This window comes from Schistocerca piceifrons, chromosome 3, assembly GCF_021461385.2.
Source record: "Schistocerca piceifrons isolate TAMUIC-IGC-003096 chromosome 3, iqSchPice1.1, whole genome shotgun sequence".
Lineage (NCBI taxonomy): Eukaryota > Metazoa > Arthropoda > Insecta > Orthoptera > Acrididae > Schistocerca > Schistocerca piceifrons.
Window position 1 is genome coordinate 712,063,850 of NC_060140.1, and position 21,263 is coordinate 712,085,112.

Consider the following 21,263-nt stretch of genomic DNA (forward strand, 5'->3'; position numbering starts at 1 on the left):
GCATAAAAACCAGCCATTTCTTGTTCTTCTTAACTGTCTGCCATTACGTTATAACACTTTCAAATTTACTATTATACACCGATAAGGGGTGCTAACCTCCTCGACATGGGCGCATCTGGAGAAATATAGTGCACTTGAATGTGCGCAGACTCGACAAGCTCCATTCATTCACGAGACGCAGAATGTAGCAGTCTACTTCTGGTCAGATGCAGATTAAATCGGTAATGGTGCTGCAGGCTGGGTTGGTCAAAGTCAGTGCAAGGGGATCTCTCAGTCTCTAATTTTATCCTAAGACTGCAAGAATTCCCTGTAACACCCATCTGCATAGTGATGGATCGTAAATTATGCACTATGCTCGAGGTGCTAGAAATATGTAGATCGCTGTCTGGTATACTTCGATTATGTATGTGTTCGACAATCAAGAATGAATGGACGTAGTGTAGAGTCATTTGTCTGCATTCGCAATGACAGTCGCAAAGTAGGGAAGGTGTGGTTTAATAATGATACTGAAATTATGAAACATGCTGTCACATCATTGGTTGATGTTGAAATTACTGTAAAATTGCTAAAATTGTTCTCACTTTCAACTATGATGCTTAATATTACATTACATCGACGGTGACTTTTCCATTCCACGCGTCCACTAGTACGCTGTTGGGTACCAGATAATGATTGTCTGACATCACTTGGTTGAAATGGAGAAGGAGTTTTGGTGGAGCGGCAACACCTTCTGTTGATGGCTAGCGCCGAAACAGTGATGGCATACATGACTGCAATATGAGGGATCAATCGTAACGGAGTGCAAAGCCATGAGCTATTTTGTCATCGTGACGGATGAGCTTCAATGTAGAGGTCGTCAATCGCTTTCAGACAGCAGTTTATGAACCCTCCACAACGCCGCCAAACTCTTCCAGTTTCCTTATGTTGCAACTGTCTTTTATTTAAAATCATCCAGTGCGCGTGATGTGTTATGGCAGCAGCAGCAAGAACATGGTTTACACCATACGACATCTAGTTTTCTGTGAGAATCAATGAATTAGAATGCGTTGTTTGGAACCTGACACAGACCTCGAAGTCGTGGCGGAAGAAACAAAATGTATGGCAGTATACAAAGTGTGTTAAAGCAGAAAAAAGACAACGTTTGAAACGACACAGAGTCAAACGGAGCGTCTCTTGTGACTTATAGTATAGTTTGTGGGATATGGTCATCCTCCTTCAGTACACGCGATGACACTTTACACTGGTATGTGCAATGGATCAATACCTGTGTATTTAATAGGATCATAACATGTTCTCGATGGCGGCATGCACATGGTATTTGTTTTCGATATATGAGAGGAGAGAGATGTGGTATAAATCTTATCGAGTTTTCTATCGGATGAAGTTAGTGGAGCTTTTATAGTTCGAATTTTTTCTCTGTTGGATGGTACAGAATAACAATGATAGGATGTTAGGGTGATAGACGTGAATGGGCCCTGAGGGTTGCAGATCTGCTTCGGACTGCAGCACCTGTATGTAGTTTGCAGTCGCACCACAATGCAGTAGCAAAATCCTCGTCCTACTCCCAGTTCCCGTACTGTTTTTTATACTACCTCGTGTTGCACAGCAAGCTGCATTTGCTGCGCACCTTACACATCGTACAATGTTGGCAGAGCTAGGACAACATGTTGCCTTTTCTACCGAATGGTCGAAACACGGTCCTGTCGCACTAACTCAAGTCACTCTGTTTCTACACCAGTTGCAGAAGTTGGTAGATACGGCTCTCTCCAACTTCTCCTCAGTTCCAGCTTAAATTGGAACCATCACATGCTCAAAGTTGCAGAAATGGCAGCAGTTGCAAGAGGCAAAGAAGTATTTAAATTTTACTGTAACAGATAGTTTCGAAAAAGGTGACTCATTCCGAGATTGACAGTGCCAGAAATGTGTTTCAGTAATGGCTGTAATCATTAAAAGACTTCTCCATAGGATACAACACAGGTATGTGGTTGAATGGAAAGACTTCATTCCAAATCCCAGACATCATTTGTACTGGAAAGAGATCTGAAAAGCTAGTGTAAATTTCTTACGACCTCAATCACCACACCATCTCAATCAACCATCGCTTATAACCCAGTGGGTATATCACCAAACCTCTGTTGTGGCATCAAGACAGAACGATTACAAATACTGGATAAATATCTAGCGGCGGCATGAAGCAGTTGCAAATACCGGCTTCATACAACGTTCCTTAGCCGAATCACTTTCTAAATTCGGTAATTTTATTATGAGGTTGCACTGTCGGCGACATGTAACCGTACTGTTGGTCTGATAATATACACTCTGGCCATCACCATCTATATTCAGTATCATGATATTTGTCTGGAAAACCACTTCATTTGGAGGTAATGCAATACCTCGATTTATAAAGCCAGTATAGCTTTTAACGTGAATACTTATGAGCACCTATAGAACGAAGACCGTTTGTAACGGTAACATGCAGTAGTTGTTGCGATCGTGTTTTTTATTTAGCGGTTTGTAGGAGGATTAGTTTTCTCTTTGTACCACTCACAAGAAAAACTTATGAGCTATCTCCACCTATCGCTGATTTTCGGACAGTATTGTTTCGTATCACCAGCAATCAATTATTGGTGAAGTATTGTACTTAGTAGTAGGGGATGCAAGATAGGTTTGCCTTGAGCATCAGGCTTATAAAGTATGTGTTTGAGTTTCGACATGTGCAAAGGAAATGAATATGTCCTGTCGTAAGGAAGGTATGGATTTCACGTGGAATAATGTGACAGCAAAGGGAAAAGTATGTCAGGTCATAAGAATGGGACAGATATTTCTATTTCCAGAGCCACAGCCGTCAGAAGAGTGTATTAACAATGCTTCGCTCATTGTTGAATGTCAACCAATTGAGACCACAGTCGTAGTATATAATAATAAGTACAGTGTATCACTGTACTTATTATTATATATTACGACTGTGGTATATATGTAGCCGGTTACCTAGGACGATTCTGTCTGTGGGTGTGTGGGGCCCAAGGGCGGTGGCTTATGGTGGGAATGATTCACATTTCCTGGTAATGGCAAGAGCTGTCTGAATGGAACGACTTGTTGGGATGCAGGAATGTACCTGACCCAACTATGCCGTCCTCTAGACGGCTGGATAGCGAACTAATACTCAGTATGTGCAGGGCAGTCATCGTGATTGTATGTGTTCTCGGTGGAAATTTGAGAAGATTCAATATGGACATGTGACTGCACTGGATCATTTTTCCCTCCCATGTAAATTGTCCTGTTGACTGCTTCTGCACATTTCCCATCTATATTTGGTTGAGAGAACATCGATTGTGGTGTGTATTGTATGCATCTAGGAGGTGAAGCACGGGTGGAAACCCGTTTGCCGATTCTCTAGACATGAGAAACACCGTAGTTGACTTCGTATATTATTAAGGTGATTTGGAATGTCTTATATCACCGACATCGGTATTCGCGAGTGGAAATATCAGTTTCATCTATTTTTTTCGAGGTTTCAAGTAAAGGTTTTCGCAGATGAGATAAGTTTCTAGTTATTCAGTCCTTAACAGCGCGCTCCAACTCGCTAAAGTTCCGGGTTTCTAGAGAAATAATTTCCGGTCTATACCTGCGGAACTACACTGCGCAAGCAATATCGATACACAAGGTATGTTACTACGTGACTGATATCGAGAAGTATCGCGAAAATGGTATGATATTCTGGCAAACCATGTGAAATTACGTTTGTTCTTATAATCCCAGAGTCTGGAGATAGATGTAGGAAGCAAGCAGGTTGGGGCCGGAAACAGTAAGGCTTTTGTGCCGAAGGGAACCAACCACGACTTTGTACAACAGTTCGGAAAGTGACTTCGATCCACTGAGGGCGCTCTGGTCACACCCTGGGGGCGGACAACTTGTGACCATTGGCTGTGGTGGATGACCGCCTGACCTAGCAGGAAGTATCTAGTGCAGTGAGATGTATATACGGTGCATGTGCTTATTCTGTCTGTCTTTGCGGTATATGTGCGAATGTCTGGCGGTCGATAGCTATATGCATGATGCAAAAGGGGCGATTTTGTATGGCGCAGGATACGAATTGTATGTTTACTACATCGACACAGTACGTGGTGATATATTGCTGGGTTTACGACTTCCGTGATGGGTTGATGTGTGATGGATGGGCTCTGCCATTAGGAGCACTCTATGCTATTCTGGAAAGCATTGCAACAGATTTCTATTGCACATTTGGAGGGAGACTTGGCTGATATTTACATAGACATGAGATGTCAGTATAGTCTTGAGAGCCTTTTAGCTGCATCTGTGACGGTGAGCTGCTATGCAGACATCTTTCTCGGCACTGAACGCTGCAGCTATGCATCAGCCACAGTGGTTATGTGAACACGTGCACGTCCAGAGGGAGACTTGGTTCTTATTTACGTAGACATGTGATGTCAGTATAACACTCGAAGAATTCTAACTGTATATCCGAAAATAGAGGCGACTTTCACCTGCTGGCTGCAGGCGGCAGTGCTGTGAGAGCAATGGCTCCTGCTCCTGTATTAGTCTCTCTGGCACTGGCTTGCGTATGGCTGGCCCTGCAAAGCGCATGTGCGGTGTTGGTGGCGTTGGCATGTGTGCACATTGGAACCTCTGTAGGGAACAGTTCGCTGATACGTTTCGGCTGACGACAGCTCGAAAACGTTTTTATGCGCTATGAGTGTTCGTGCAATGCATTATTTTCAGCTGTTTAAGCGTTGTGTGTGTGTTCTCACAGCTTTACATATGCATTATTTGTTCACAATTTCACAAGTAGTGGATGCGTCTGTTGCATTATTTTGTGAACAGGCATGTAGGCTGTACAATGCATTGTTTCTACAGTTTACAATTAGTGAGCATGTTTACAGAGCCTTTTGCAAGCATTATTTTACAATTTATGATTTGTTTCCGTGTCTGTACATCAGTGTACTGTATTATTTCGGTAAATTGCGAATAGTTTGCACGTCTGTATACTGTGTACTGCATTTTTCGATAGTTTACAATTAGCGAGCGTGTTTGCAGAGCGTTTTACATGCAGCATTTTGACAATTTACGAGTTGTTTTCGTGTCTGCACATCAGTGTACTACGTCATTTCGGTGATTTACGGCTACTCGTAGTTTGCAGGTCTGTAGGCTATGTATTGTGACACCAAGCACGTCAGATCGAGTATTTTGAATCAGTGTAATACATGAACTACGTGAAATCCATCGCTAAATAAATTGTTCCAAAATAAATAAAGTACAGTCCTTCCTACACAGCAGCCCAGAACAAAATAAGTGCTTTTCCCGCCATTTTCCCCCGACCGCCTTGGGATGACAGTGCCCTCTGGTGGCAGTATTGTGTACTAGGTCAGTTGGACTCCGGACCTCATGGTGAACAAGCTGGATAAAGCTATTGCCTATGGCAATACGAATTGCTTAAATAAACACTGCATGCAAAATAAAGACTTACGTCCATCCTATCCAGCAGCCCAGCACAGTCTGAGTCCTTTTCCTGCCAATTCCAAGGAAGAGGTGCCAGTCGGATGACTTAGGCTAGTGGAGATAGCCCAAGTGACGTTTTTTCCCCATGAAAACCTGAACTTCCCACCATTTTCTTGGGAAGGGGGAGAGGGGAGGGGAGGGTTTAAGTTAGTGGAGATAGCTCAATTGACCTATTTTCTCGCCAAAATTTGAACTTCCCGCCATGGCGTCATTGTGACGTTGCCACTTCTATCTCTGCCATCTTGGATCCGCCTTGTTGAACAAATCTGTCATCAATGCAATGTGGGGTGTTGCCGCCCTTGTCCCACTCCCTGGGTGCCTAAACAATGCCTGATCCTTTCAAGTGACTTATAATTAAATTGCATGCCTACGGAATATCCTCTCAGTTGAGTGACTGGATTCGTGATTCCCTGTTAGAAAGGTGACAGTTCGTAATAACTGATGGAAAGTAATCGAGTAAAACGGAAGTAGTATCTGAATATCTTGGGCTCTCCAAGGGAGTGTTACAGGCCCTCTGTTTCTACTGATCTACACAACCGATTTAGGAGGTAATCTGTGCAGTTCTCTTAGAATGCTTGCAGATGATACTGTCATTTACCGTCACGTTAAGTCTTTAGATGATCAAAGTGAACAACAAAATGATTTAAATAAGATACGTGTATGGTGCAAAAAGCGGCAACTGACTCCGGATCACGAAATGTGTGAAGTCATCCATATGAGCAGTAAAGAGAGTCCGGAAGTTTCACGATAAATCACACAAATTTAAAGGCTCAATTAATTACTTAGGGTTTACAATTGTGAATAACTTAAAATGGAACTATCACATAGTAATGTGGTGGAGAGAGCAAACCAAAGACTGCGGTTTATTGGAAGAACACTAAGGAAATGTAACAGGTTTACTAAGGAGCCTGCTTAACCTACACTTGTCCGCCCTCTTCTGGAGTATTGCTATGCGGTGTGGGATCCGCATCAGATAGGATTGACGGAGGACATCGAAAATGTTCATAGTAGCGCAGCTCGTTTTGTACTATCGTGAAAAAGGGGACAGAGAGTGCCACGGTATGATACACGAATTGGAATGGCAAACATTAAAACAAAGGAATTTTTCGCTGCGGCAGCACCTTCTCATGAAATTTCAATAACGAATTTTGTCTTCAGAGTTAGAAAATATTTTGTTGGCACCCACCTTCATATACAGAAATGATATTCATAATAAAATAAGGGAAATCAGTACTCGTACGGAAAGATTTAAGTGTTCGTTTTTCACACTCGCTTTTCATGAGTGGAACGGTAGAATAGTAGTTGTTTAAAGATGGTTCGATGAATCCTCTGCCACGCATTTAATCGTGAACTGCAGCGTAATCATGAAGTCATCGATGCAGAGGCAGACGTAAACAACACGTTATAAGAATGTAGACCTTAACATAAAATAGTACTCTGTGTGTAACCATAAATGTTTTCTAAATGAGTTTCAGATCAGCCTGTATTGTGCAACTCCATACATAATAGAATTCTTGACCCGCAGGAGCCATTTAGTTAGCGAACTAAAATCCATAAATCGAGTCTTTTTTCCTCGCGGCGTACTTCAACGGAACCGGTATAAAGCATAGATGGGAGATTACCGCGAGTCGGAAGAAAGCGTCTGTGTAGAAGTGGATCACAGTAATCAAATGCCGCTTAAGGAAGTTAGAGGAGCCTTTCACCTTTAATGGGTCTTGAATTTTCACTACAGTGCTCCTATTCCTTTTAACAATGGTATTGCTACCACAGTTTCAGGGCGCATATCTGCGTCACCAAAATACCCCATCCCTTGTTCCAGATATTTAGCATGGGGTGTCATTTCCTGTCATATATGACCCTGATTATGTATCCTTTATTTGCTGAGATCTGTTTACCCACATGTTGTCACCGACCCATAAGACGATTCCGTATTCCAGTTTAGCATAAGAGTTCACAGAACTCATTTCATACCCAAATGTCGTGATCCCATTGGACATGTAAAAAATTAATTGCAACTGCGTACTTTTTAACTATCTTTAAATCACTCACGTTGATATCTGTACGTTAAGGCTACGACACGCTATAATTTCTGAAATGACATGTATTCGCAATATTGGTTTACGAAACTCACCTCGCAGTAAGACTTCCTTGAGAACAGAAACATAACGGGCTACAGTTTTATCTGAAGTTACCTAAAGAACGAAGAACAGTTCCGGTTTGCACTAACGCAGGTGGAACTGACGAGGGAACCTCCCCATCGCACCCCCCTCAGATTTAGTTATAAGCTGGCACAGGGATAGGCCTTGAAAAACTGAACACAGATCAATCGAGAAAACAGGAAGAAGTTGTGTGGAACTATGAAAAAAATTAGCAAAATATACAAACTGAGTAGTTCATGTGTAAGTTAGGCAATATCAAGGATAATGTGAGCTTGCGAGCGCCGTGGTCCCGTGGTAGCGTGAGCAGCTGCGGAACGAGAGGTCCTTGGTTCAAGTCTTCTCTTGAGTGAAGAGTTTAATTTTTTATTTTCAGACAATTATCAAAGTTCAGGCACTCACACATAATCAACTTCGCTCTCCAAAATTCCAGGACATGTTCAGATTTGCTTGGACATATGCAGGATTTGACGGTCTACACACGGAAACATTTGAAAACGTAAAAAACATATGTTTTGACAGAGCACAGGGAAAACTGTGTGACTGCGACTCTGTTGCATTCATTTGTTGCAGTTTATGTGACAAACTCTTATGTTTTCATCACTTTTTTGGGAGTGATTATCACATCCACAAGAAAACCTAAATCGGACAAGGTAGAAGAATCTTTTTCCCCGTTCGCCAGGTGTGCAAGTTAGGTGGGTCGACAACATATTCCTCATGTGACGCATATGCCGTCACCAGTGTCGTATACAATATATCAGACGTGTTTTCCTGTGGAGGAATCGGTTGACCTATGACCTTGCGATCAAATGTTTTCGGTTCCTATTGGAGAGGCACGTCCTTTCGTCTACTAATCGCACCCCCCTCAGATTTAGTTATAAGTTGCCGTGCGGTTGCAAAATGCAGACACTAAACTTATTACAGTGAACAGAGACGTTAATGAATGAACGGACAGATCGTAACTTTGCGAAAATAAAGAAAGTAAAATTTTCACTCGAGGGAAGATTCGAACCAAGGACCTCTTGTTCCGTAGCTGCTCACTCGTAACTTTGCGAAAATAAAGAAAGTAAAATTTTCAGTCGAGGGAAGACTCGAACCAAAGACCTCTTGTTCCGCAGCTGCTCACTCCAATAAAGAAAGTAAAATTTTTACTCGAGGGAAGACTCGAACCGAGGACCTCTTGTCCCGCAGCTGCTCACTCCAACCACGGGACCACGGCGCTCCTCGGCTCACGTTCTCCTTGATGTTGCTTATGTTGCACATGGACTACTCAGTTTGTATATTTTGCTTATTTTTTCATAGTTCCACACAACTTCTTCCTGTTTTCGCGATTGATCTGTGTTCAGTTTTTCAAGGCCTATCCACTGTGTCAATTTATAGCTAAATCTGAGGGGGGTGCGATGGGGAGGTTCCCTTGTGAGAAAAAAATTCTCGTGATACGTAAATAAAAAATATATTATATTGATGGACGCGATTAGATGCATTACCAGAACTCAAATCTACAAGAAGTGTTTCCGTCATGCGGGAATCGAAACTGAAGAAATAAATGCCGCAGAAACTGACGACACGTTCGATGACACTGATGATCTGTAGCTATCTACATTGTTACCAGAAATCAACTGTAATATTCTGAATCAGTGTGATAGTGAAATGTATGCAACAATATATGATTACTTTGTTACAACCGTTGCGCAGACTGAATACGAAGTTATAAATGAAGCGAAGAATCAGCGCCACTGAGACGATCAAGTGAAGGAGGGAGAAGAAGAAGAAGGTTATGTTAGGTTAGGTTAGTGTTGTTTAACGTCCCGTCGACAACGAGGTCATTAGAGACGGAGCGCAAGCTCAGGTTAGGGAAGGATGGGGAAGGAAATCGGCCGTTCCCTTTCAAAGGAACCATCCCGGCATTTTCCTGAAACGATTTAGGGAAATCACGGAAAACCTAAATCAGGATGGCTGGAGACGGGATTGAACCGTCGTCCTCTCGAATGCGAGTCCAGTGTGCTAACCACTGCGCCACCTCGCTCGGTAAGAAGAAGAAGATAAGGAAGAAAGAAATAAAGGGCCTGTCCCTACAGTGAGTGGCGCTATAGAAGTCAGTAGAACTGTAAACATGTTCTATGAGACTAGGGGAGTGATCAGTGAAATATCAAATAAAATAATGAACATAGAACTTAATTTAGTAAATGTGTATTGGGGAAATATTCAGCAGACTAAAGTGACTTATTACTTCACTCCTAAGGAAAGAAATTTTGTGGGTACTGGACATACGGTATTCATGTAAGCTTAAGAGTGAATACTGTAAACAAAATAAAACAAGGCTAAATAAATTTGTTCTTTTCCATTTGCCACCACAATAGACTGAAAATACGAATCTCGGTTGCAACGATACTCGTTTATAACAACATAATTTTCGAGGTCCTTTGAAAGTTGTTCAAGCCAGGATCCATTGTGTGTTTTGATACTACATACACCACTTGCTATAAAATATAGATCACTTCTGCATTAACACAAAATCTAACTGTAATCGGTCATGGCGCAAATACTGACTAAAATCAAAATGCGAATCAAACATCGGTTGTGTTAGACTTGCGAGAATATCTGCTTACAGTCCAACTGTATGCTATTAAGCAGAAGCTATCTCTGCAGAATACGTCGTCTCCTTCCGTTACACTTGTTGCTCAGAATACGCGTCTGGACAACGATTCACCATCTTCAGATTCCGGAAAATACATATTTCCCTATATTACATATATGAAGCAGGAACCTCACAAGTCTTGAAGAATTTTCTGAACCAACATTTTATTTTAACAGTAGCATGAGAAGAGAACCCTCACGTGTGCGGGAAAGATGAAGATATAATTCTTTCGTGATTATAAGCCGAAGCGAATACAGCACTTCACATTCTTAAGAAAAATTTAATTAGTGGTATGTTTCTGAATGTTCTGCTAGGTTGTTTCCATTTCGTCCATAATATGGGACCAGAAACTCAACAAGCTACTGCAAGTACACCATTAATCAATCGCGCCGAGAAAATTTAAGACACCACAAAAGAAAAATCCGTTTGCATAGAGGTCAAACTACGACTGTAAAAAAACAAAAAAAACAAAAAAAAATCTTTTTCTTCCTATTCTGCTAGCGGTGGTACACCGAAAGGATTTGATTTCTCTGTCTGATAACCATTTGATTTCTCTGTCTGATACATTATCTCCAAGTATAGCAAGTATAATAACATACTAGTTTCTATGCTGTTTTATCCGTGTTGTATCTTGTAAACTTCGCGGCCGTTAACGATAGCTGGTGAATGACGAAACCAGCCACAATTTCGTCATTGAGTTCTACCTTAAGTTATATTGCTCTCTCTCTCTGGGTGAATACGATCAACATTTTTCGTACAAAATTAGTTGATTTGTTTTTCAGTTAGTGTACATTCTAGAATAGGAGAAGCATCATTGGAGCTGTGAATAAATAATGTACGATGCCCCGGATATAAGTGCAAAACATTCCTATAAATCACTGGAACGCTCGTAATAATATTTCAGTTACGTGTAATGGGGCTTGAAAATGCATGCTGAAACAAGTTGTTCGCCGGCACGAGTGGCCGAGCGGTTCTAGGCGCTACAGTGTGGAAACGCGCGACCGCTTCGATCGCAGGCTCGAATCCTGCCTCGGGCATGGATGTGTGGGATGTCCTTAGCTTAGATAGGTTGAAGTAGTTCTCGGTCCTAGGGGACTGATGACCTCAGATGTTAAGTCCGATAGTGCTCAGAGCCATTTTGTCCTCAAAGGGCTGAATCCAATGGCAGCGAATTATGTTCATGATACTGTTTAGTAATTTTCATATATATCTGTTGACGTGTGGGGGAGGGTACCCTATCAGTATCAATTTCCCTCTTTCGTATTCCATTCGCGTAATCTTTGATAGATGAAAGGGTAGAGCGATTTTCGCTTATTTTACCACTGTGTTCATTAAGCGAGATATGTGTTAGAAGACTCATTTTGGAACGTAGTGTCTTTTGAGTAAGGCTCTTCATGATCAATACATTTTTCCTTGTAATGTCTCCTTCACTCTGTGTTTTGTTGATCATTCATGTGACACTCGCGTAGTTGACTAAACAATCCGGTGAAGAATCATGCAGTTCTCCTTCGATCTTCCCTCATCCTTTCTGTAATCCAACTTGGTTAGGATCCCAGAAAGCCGGCCGGAGTGGTCGAGCGGTTCTAGGCGCTACAGTCTGGAACCGCGCGGCCGCTACGGTCGCAGGTTCGAATCCTGCTTCGGGCATGGATGTGTCTGATGTCCTTAGGTTAGTTAAGTTTAAGTAGTTCTAAGTTCTAGGGGACTGATGACCTCAGAAGTTAAGTCCCATAGTGCTCAGAGCCATTTGAACCATTTTTTTGATCCCAGAACAACTCAAGAATTGCTTGAATGAGGGTTTTATAGGTGGCCACTTTCGTACATGAATATTATACTTTTGATTCGTCCAGTAAATCAGAGTGTAGAATATTTCTTACAAACCATTAAATTTATGATATTTGATATGTACACTGTTGAATCAAAAGCATCCGAACAACTCACAGATGCCGCTTTATGACATGTTGCATTGTCATGCTGACACACTCACTGTCTCCGAACTGTTCCTCTGCTGTAAGCAGTACATAGTACTGTAAGATGTGTTGCTATACTTCCATATTGAGCGTTCTCACATCCTAAACGCGGAAAAAAACTCTCACCGCAATACCACTTCCTTGGTACCTCACTGGTGGGACTACATATGACGGCAGGTAACGTTCCCCAGCCATCACCAAACCCACTCCCTTCCATCGCATTGTCACAGGATTCAGAGTGATTCATCACTCCAAATCATTTCCAGTCATTCACTGCTCAGTACACCACATCGAGTGTCTCTTAGCACGATAGAGATGTGTGTGGCTTATGAGGAGCTGCCCATTTTTTTTAAAATTCCTTACGCTAAGTAACTGTGCTACCTGCAGTGTTGGTAGCAGCACTTTAGAACTCAGGAGTGATTCCTTCCGCTGATTACATGTGATGAAGGGTTCGACGGTCAAATGGTTCAAATGGCTCTAAGCACTATGGGACCTAACATCTGTGGTCATCAGTCCCCTAGAACTTAGAGAACTACTTAAACCTAACTAATTTAAGGACATCACATACATCCATGCCCGAGGCAGGATTCTAACCTGCGACCGTAGCGGCCGCGCGGTTCCAGACTGAAGCGCCTAGAACCGCTCGGCCACTCCGGCCGGCTCCTCGACGGTCCCTGTACGTCAGTACGCGGTCTGTCTGGTGTTGTTTTAGCTTTTGCTGTTTCTTCTCATTTTCACTTCACAGTCACGTCAGCGTCGAGTTGTGGACCGTTGAAAGAGTTGAAAAGTATCTGATGTATTTGTTGACATACAATGAATAGCCCATGTAGGAAGACAATGAGCTCTCCTAACCGATCCATTCTGCTGTCACTGCTTCTATACTGACAACACAACACTGCCGTCTGCGTTTACGCTGGGAGGTCTGGCTCTCGTCACATCTGGCGGCCAACTCCGCACTACAAGGGGATATACGGGACGTCATTTATTTCAGTAGCTGTTGGCTGATCGTGCAGTCAAACTGTATCGGACAGGCAGCAACTACGCAGTGTGCTTCCTCTTGCCATAAGCGCCAAATCGGTACGATGACGCTCAAGAACCTCCTTATCATATCCCTAGACCAGGGGTTACCAACAAAATTTTCTCGAGGACCCCCTCGTAGAGCATGATTGGTACCTTGTCATATCACAGTATCAAGTACCTAAAAAGCCGAATTAAGAGTCTTTTTATTCGTTTTCTTTTTAGACAAAAGATTGACATATTCATTATGGAAAAAATATTGAGCTTAAAACTTTTTCAACTTAGCCATCATTGTTATTGTCAAATTTTTGTTTATTGCTCAAAATCTTCGTCTTTAAATCTGACTGTTTAATATAACAAACTACTGAAAAAAATGAAAATTGAGTATGAACTGAAAATGACAGGAAAAAATTAAAACTGAGTGTATTGGTCTTTCAAGTATACTACACTTGAGATTGCATTGAGTAGACATTGTGAAAAACAAGAAAACAATAATTTCATACAAGGTATTATTTATTTGAAAATATACAGTTACAACAGCGTACTCCATCAGTATACAGTTAGTTTTAATTTTCAGTTCTTAATGAGATGAGTTCAATCTGACCTTTGAGTCCATTATTTCTGAAATATTAGGTTCCAAATTTGAAACTTTCACTCTGAAATTCGACCGCATGTCGAGCCGATTCCTATATTTGTTTTTCATGAAACACATGGAAGAAAATGCTTGCCCACACCGATAAGTGGTTGCAAATGGAAGGATCTTTTTCATTGCCTTATCTCCAAGTTTCTTGTAGTCCTTGCGTGCTGATGCCCAGAAGTCTGTAATTTTATCACCGATGAAAATGTTTATCATCGTAGCACAGCTGGACAGATCCACAAGTTGATCTTGCTCTTCTTCAGTGAGGCCTTGGAATTTGTCTATTTCTTCACAGCTGAAGGGATTTCGAATACATCTGTCGTCAGGACCAGGTTCGGGGAAATACTCTCTAAAAGTGGTGGCTAGGCTGCGTAGATGCTCGGCTACATTGATCTTGATCTGGTCAGGCAAACTCTCCTCTGATGACTCCAAGAATCGTTTTAAAGTAGAAAAGTTAGTTAGTGACTCGTTTTCTATCCTTGACACCCAGATCTGACACTTTTTGACCATAGCACTAATCTTATCCTCAACTTTGAACATGTCTACATTTTTTCCTTGTAAATTCAAGTTTAACACATTCAAGTGTTCAAACACATCAGCTAAGTATGCAACTGAGTAAAGCCAAGAGAAGCTAGTGAGAAAATACGCGTACTTTGTGCCAAGAAGGTAGGCACGAACCTCGTCTCGAAGTTCAGAAAATCTTGACAAGATCATACCTCGAGAGAGCCATCTTACTTCCGTATGAATAAGCTCACTGCTTATCTCTTCACACATCAAAGAAAATAATTTGAACTGCAGATGTCGAATTTTAATGTAGTTGATGATTTGAACTACTTCGTTAAGAATCTTTTGCAAAGGTTCAGGCAATCTTTTGGCTACAAAGGCTTCACGATGGATATAACAGTGAGTCCATTTCACCTCAGGGCCTACTACTTTGATACAAGCTGTAAGTCATGTATTTTTGCCAGCCGTTGACTTTGTTCCATCCGTCGACAAGCCTACACATTTTTTACGGGTGACATCGTGTTCATTGAGATAATAATTTAATGCAGTAAAAATAACGTCTGCTGTTGTATGCAGTAAGTAGTTCGCATTAAGAAAGAAAATCTTCGAACACTTGGTCCTCCCATAAGAATCGTGCGAAAACCAACATTATAGCTTTTTTTGATATGTCTGTGCTCTCATCCAATTGTAGAGCGTACATGTCACTCACGCAAACTCTAGCCAGCAATGTTTCTTCGATGTTAACTGCCATATCAGTGATTCGTCTTTGAACAGTATTATATGAGAACGGGACAGTTCCTATTATCTTGGTAGCTGCATCACCTAACATTCTCTTGCAAAGTATTATTGCTGATGGTAGTATAAGTTCCTCAGCAACTGTGTGGTTTTCCCACATTTAGCAACAAGCGGAGCCACCTCATAAGACGCAAGGGTTGCATTTTCATTTACATTTGCACCACAGTGTTTGGTAATTGTTTTACGAGATGTTTTCAACTGTCCTAATTTATTTTTGAAAAAATCTAATGACTTTGTTTGAAGATGGCGCCTGAGTTTTGCTGGTTTCATACATTCACTCGAAAGGCTTTCATAGCAAATTATACGTTGAGGTTTAGGCTGTTGCTCAAGTCCAGTGAACGTAAAACCGATTTCCAAGTAATCAGAGTTATATTTTCTAATTTTTCCAGTAAGCTTAACACTGATCTTGGAAGGGTTAGGTTCAAGGGACGCCGACGATTTAGGTTCAATGGACACTGACAACTTCGGTTCGAGAGTCACTGACTTACTTGCTTGAGCATCAAATGCATTATCTTCCTCTTCATCTGTAGGCCTTTCTCGTTTTAACGAACCACTTTTTAACCAACGGTCCATTTTTAACTACGCGAACTGTAGCTTCCGTGAATAACAACGCTTACAAACACCGCTGTTTTAGTACAGAATATTGAACATTTAAACAACACGGTCTATGAAAGCACTGGCAATAAATTAACAATGGCCGATTGCGAGTTTCTGTGTAAAGTGACTGTCAGTTGGCAGCTACAAAGAGGTAGCGCGCGCAGTCTAACGGCATACAGCAAAACTATTTGGCTCTATCTAATTCTAGTTTTGCGCTAGAGTGTCCTAGTGTCAGTTGGCTCTAAGAAGACGCTGGACGCATAAGTTAACGTTCGATAAAGCTCTGCTCATGCAGGAAGCGGCCAAAACAAAAAATCTGTTGCATAAGTTAACGTTCGATAAAGCTCTGCTCATGCAGGAAGCGGCCAAAGAAAAAATCTGTTATCATACGAAATATATTTAATATATTTTTTATTTTAATAGCATCTTGCGGACCCCTCTGGCATAGCTCGCGGACCCCTGGGGGTCCGCAGACCACCTGTTGGGAACAACTGCCCTAGACAAATATCGTCAGATGTTGGCGACTGTAACAATGCGTCAATTGCTTCGGGTAGCATTTTCTTCACTGTCCCATCGCAGTTAATGAAACACGACCTGTGACTAGCAACACCTTGAACAAACAGACGAAGGAATAAGAGCAGCCGGCCGCGGTGGCCGAGCTGTTCTAGGCGCTTCAGTCCGGAACCGCGCGACTGCTACGGTCGCAGGTTCGAATCCTGCCTCGGGCATGGATGTGTGTGACGCCCTTAGGTTAGTTAGGTTTAAGTAGTTCTAAGTTCTAGGGGACTGATGACCTCAGTAAGTCCCATAGTGGTCAGAGCCATTTTAATAAGAGTATCGACTTCCCTGTCCACAAATGAGAGAGCCTCCCATATCGTATTAAACGTAAGCGACGCTGTTTTCAATTTTCTCAAGGTTACAGAGAACACGACACAGAGAAATGGGAGGGTCGAAACTAACGTTACTAAGGTACTTATCTTGCATCATTGTGTACTGAACACCGGATCCGGTATCGTGATTCCGAATAAGTATTTGAAAGCAATTCATTGGTTCCATCCCATGATAGCTGCAATAACAGGTCATTATTTACACTCGAGAGATGACTGCTCGCTGGCCCTCAAATGATGGACGACTCGCAACGAGCAATCGATACTCGAGAGGTGCTTGGCGCGCGCGGTTCCTTTCACAGAGCCTCGTGCGTGTGTGTGCAGGAGATGCTGTGCAAAACAGCCGTCACGAAGTGGTGCTGACTAACGCTGCAGGGTGTACACGGCGCGCCGGGTTCAACGCGGCGAGCAAACGCTGGCCGCTTTGTGGCCGCCTGCTGACTCAGGCTCGCATTAAAGAGCTGCCGGCCGAGCCTTTCATTGCTGGTCCGCCGCCCTTCCCGGGCGTGATCCGGCAGGCTTTCACTCGCTCCTCGGTCTTCGCCAGTCTGCTCGGGATCCCGACCGCCGCATCGCGAGGGACGGCGCACGTACCTCTACCGTACCCGCCAGAAATTACGGGTCCCACTCACGTTTTAAGACTGTCGCCTATTTCGACAGCGAGTGAAAGGATGAAAGGGCAGGTGGCGCCAGACGTGGGTCAAAATCGGGACGGAATTGATGCAGATCTCTCCGAAAGTAATTTTACTGTCGTCACGTAATTAGGGAAATGGAAGTTCTCAAGAGACCGCTTATCATCGCAGTCTGTTGTCGAAGTCAAGGCATCGATCGCTGATAGCGTGTAATTCACGAGGAAAGTTATTAAGAAAACTCAGTAAGTCTTAGGAGACCACGATTTAACTCTATGTTATGTCGAAAGATAACGTAGTTAACAAAGAGACACACTTTTGAAATAAACAATGAGCGGTTGACAACCAACGTGTACCAGTGTTCATCATCAAGCACCTCTTTTGTTCGATTCCCTCTCTATTCTTTCTTTCACGGTCCTTTCAAATGGTTCAAATGGCTCTGATCACTATGGGACTTAACATCTGTCCCCTAGAACTTAGAACTACTTAAAACCTAACTAACCTAAGGACATCACGCACATCCATGCCGGAGGCAGGATTCGAACCTGCGACCGCAGCGGTGGCGCGGTTCCAGATGAAGCGCCTACAACCGCTCGGCCACACCGGCCGGCCTTCGTAAGTAGTGATAAATTGTGTATTTTCACGCTGTGAGTGCTACGAAGAAAAGGATTTCGCTCTATAGCATTAGCTAGAATCAACTTCAGTGATTTGTGCAATTGCAGCAGCATTATCGTCACTAAAAACAAAACAAAAAAGAAAGCGTTCGCCAAAAATGTGGATATCTACGGAATAAACTAATATTTTTCGGAATTATAGGAAGTTAAGATACCTGTTCATAACATATTACGTACCGGTAGTGAACCGCGTTTGTCGCTTACTCTTACTCTAGCACATATTATAACTAACATATTCTGTTACATTTAATTTTCCATTTCAGCAGCAGATTTTACTGTCTGTATTAGTCGTTAATTAACGCAGTTTTCGAGTTTCTTAGTAACTATAACCTCAAAAGAGTTTCTAGATACATATCAGCTTAGTTTCCCATGGATTATTTGCACTTCACGGTAATGATGTGGAACGAATCATTTTATATCCGCAAATTGATGTGTAAACATGGCTACATGCTGAACATTTAGTAGGATTTTTTTTAAAAATTTTTTATTCATGTGTTGCGTCTCCACCCTTCGCCTTTAAGACGGCATGTTCACTGAGGTTCCTGAACGTCTGTGGAGGAATCGTAGCCTATTCTTCCTCAAGAGACCAGACCAGAAAAAGGCAGTGGTGTTGGTTGCCGGAATATGGAGGGAATTCGGTGCTCTAGCCCATTCCAAAGATGTTCCATTGTGTTCAAGTCAGGGCTCTGCGCAGTCCACTCAATTTCAAGGCTTTCATTGTTCACAATCCGATGCCTCACACACGCTGCACTGTGATAGAGTGCATTGACATGCTGGTACAAATACTCATTGTCTCCGAACAGTTCCTCGCAAAGCTGTAAAACGTGTTCCTATCCTTTCACAGTTAGTTTTTCTTAAGTGCAATCAGGATAGCAGACCTTAATGGGGAGGAACACCACTTCCTCCGTGCTTCACTGTTGGCACGAAGCACGACGGCAGGAAACATTCTCCAGGCATTAGCATCAGCACAGCTGTTCCACTGGGTTACCATAGGATATCACCCCAAATCACCTCCACTCTCCAGTGACCCCCATCATTACGTCATTTCAAACGTCACTAAGCGTTGACTACAGAAACGTGTGGTTTACGAACAATTGCTCGACCACAGAATCCAATTATTTTTGATTCTCTACGTACAATCATCATGCTAGTTGAACTTCTGGTTGCACTTTAAAAGTTAAAACTAATTCCTTCGCTGATTTCGTGCGATGTTTTTACAACGACCCTTCGCAATACTTGATGGTCCCCCCTCGGCATAAGGGCTCTTAGCTGTGGTTGCTTCTTCACATTCCAGTTCGCGATCACATCACCACATCAGAAGGGCTAAAATGTCCCTGACGGACTTGTTATCCAAGCAACAATCAGTCGTTCGAAATCACTGAGCTCTCTTGGCCTACCCTTTCTGCTGTTCCTCTAACAGGGGAACCTCCCCATCGCACCCCCCTCAGATTTAGTTATAAGTTGGCACAGGGATAGGCTTTGAAAAACTGAACACAGATCAATCGAGAAAACAGGAAGAAGTTGTGTGGAACTATGAAAAAAATACGCAAAATATACAAACTGAGTAGTCCATGCGCAAGGTAGGCAACATCAAGGAGAGTGTTACCTTACGAGCGCCGTCGTCCCGTGGTTAGGGTGAGCAGCTGTGGAACGACAGGTCCTTAGTTCAAATCTTCTCTCGGGTGAAAATTTTAATTTTTTATTTTCAGATAATTATCAAAGTTCAGGCACTCACACATAATCAACTTCGCTCTCCAAAATTCCAGGACATGTTCAGATTTGCTTGGACATATACAGAATTTGACGGCCTACGCACGGAAACATTTGAAAACGTAAAAAATATGTTTTGACAGAGCACAGGGAAAACTGTGCGACTCTGAAACTGTTGCATTCATTTGATGCAGTTTATGTGACAAACTTTTATGTTTTCATCACTTTTTTGGAGTGATTATCATACCCACAAGAAAACCTAAATCGGGCAAGGTAGAATAATCTTTTTACCCATTCGCCAAGTGTGCAAGTTAGGTGGGTCGACAACATATTCCTGTCATGTGACGCACATGCCGTCACCAGTGTCGTAAAGAATATATCAGACATGTTTTCCTGTGGAGGAATCGGTTGACCTATGACCTTGTGATCAAATGTTTTCGGTTCCTATCGGAGAGGCACGTCCTTTCGTCTACTAATCGCACGGTTTTGCCGTGCGGTCGCAAAACACAGACACTAAACTTATTACAGTGAACAGAGACGTCAATGAATGAACGGACAGATCGTAACTTTGCGAAAATAAAGAAAGTAAAATTTTTACTCGATGGAGGACTCGAACCAACGACCTTTCGGTCCGCAGTTGCTCACTCTAACCACGAAACCACGGCGCTTATTAGCTATAATTGTCCTTTATGTTGCTTATCTTGCACATGGACTACTCAGTTTGTATATTTTGCTTATTTTTTCATAGTTCCACACAACTTCTTCCTGTTTTCTCGATTGATCTGTGTTCAGTTTTTCAAGGCCTATCCACTGTGTCAATTTATAACTAAATCTGAGGGGGGTGCGATGGGGAGGTTCCCTTGTAAGGAAAACACAATCCTGCCAGCCACCTTTTATACTGGCGGCTCGACCTCCCGTGACACCTAGCGGACAAATCTGCAGAACATACGTGTGCCGGACTCTTTCGATCAGATAGTGTAGCAGGATTTTACGCTCAGAAAACTAGGACGAAGCATTTGTAAGACTTTGAGAACAGGAGAACAGGATACCAAGTGACATGGAACTGAAACGAACAGCCAGTGACAGAAGAAAGGGACTGCATCGACTAGGCAGTAACGCAGTGTGTGTGTATGTGTGTGTGTATGTAAGTTACATAAAGCGACTGAGTAATACTTCAATGAGGGACTTAAAACATACCTTTGAGAGGACCACGTGGAAGAGCTATGTATGGCTCAACTTTAAAAGAATTGTTGACAATTCTCTAGAGATTGTACCTATAGTCCGATTAAAATTGCTGGTTTCCTCCAAGCAGAGCACTCAGCGACATGCCAAACTACTAGTTTATTTTCAATTCCTTGTTCGGCTTTCTTTATTAATCTGTTTGAGTCCCAAACTCCGGGTCTGGCGGTCATATTTCGTATCACACACAAATACACATACACACATACACACACACGCGCGCGCGCGCACACACACACACACACACACACACACACACACACATCGATGCTAACGAAATACACACTTTTCAT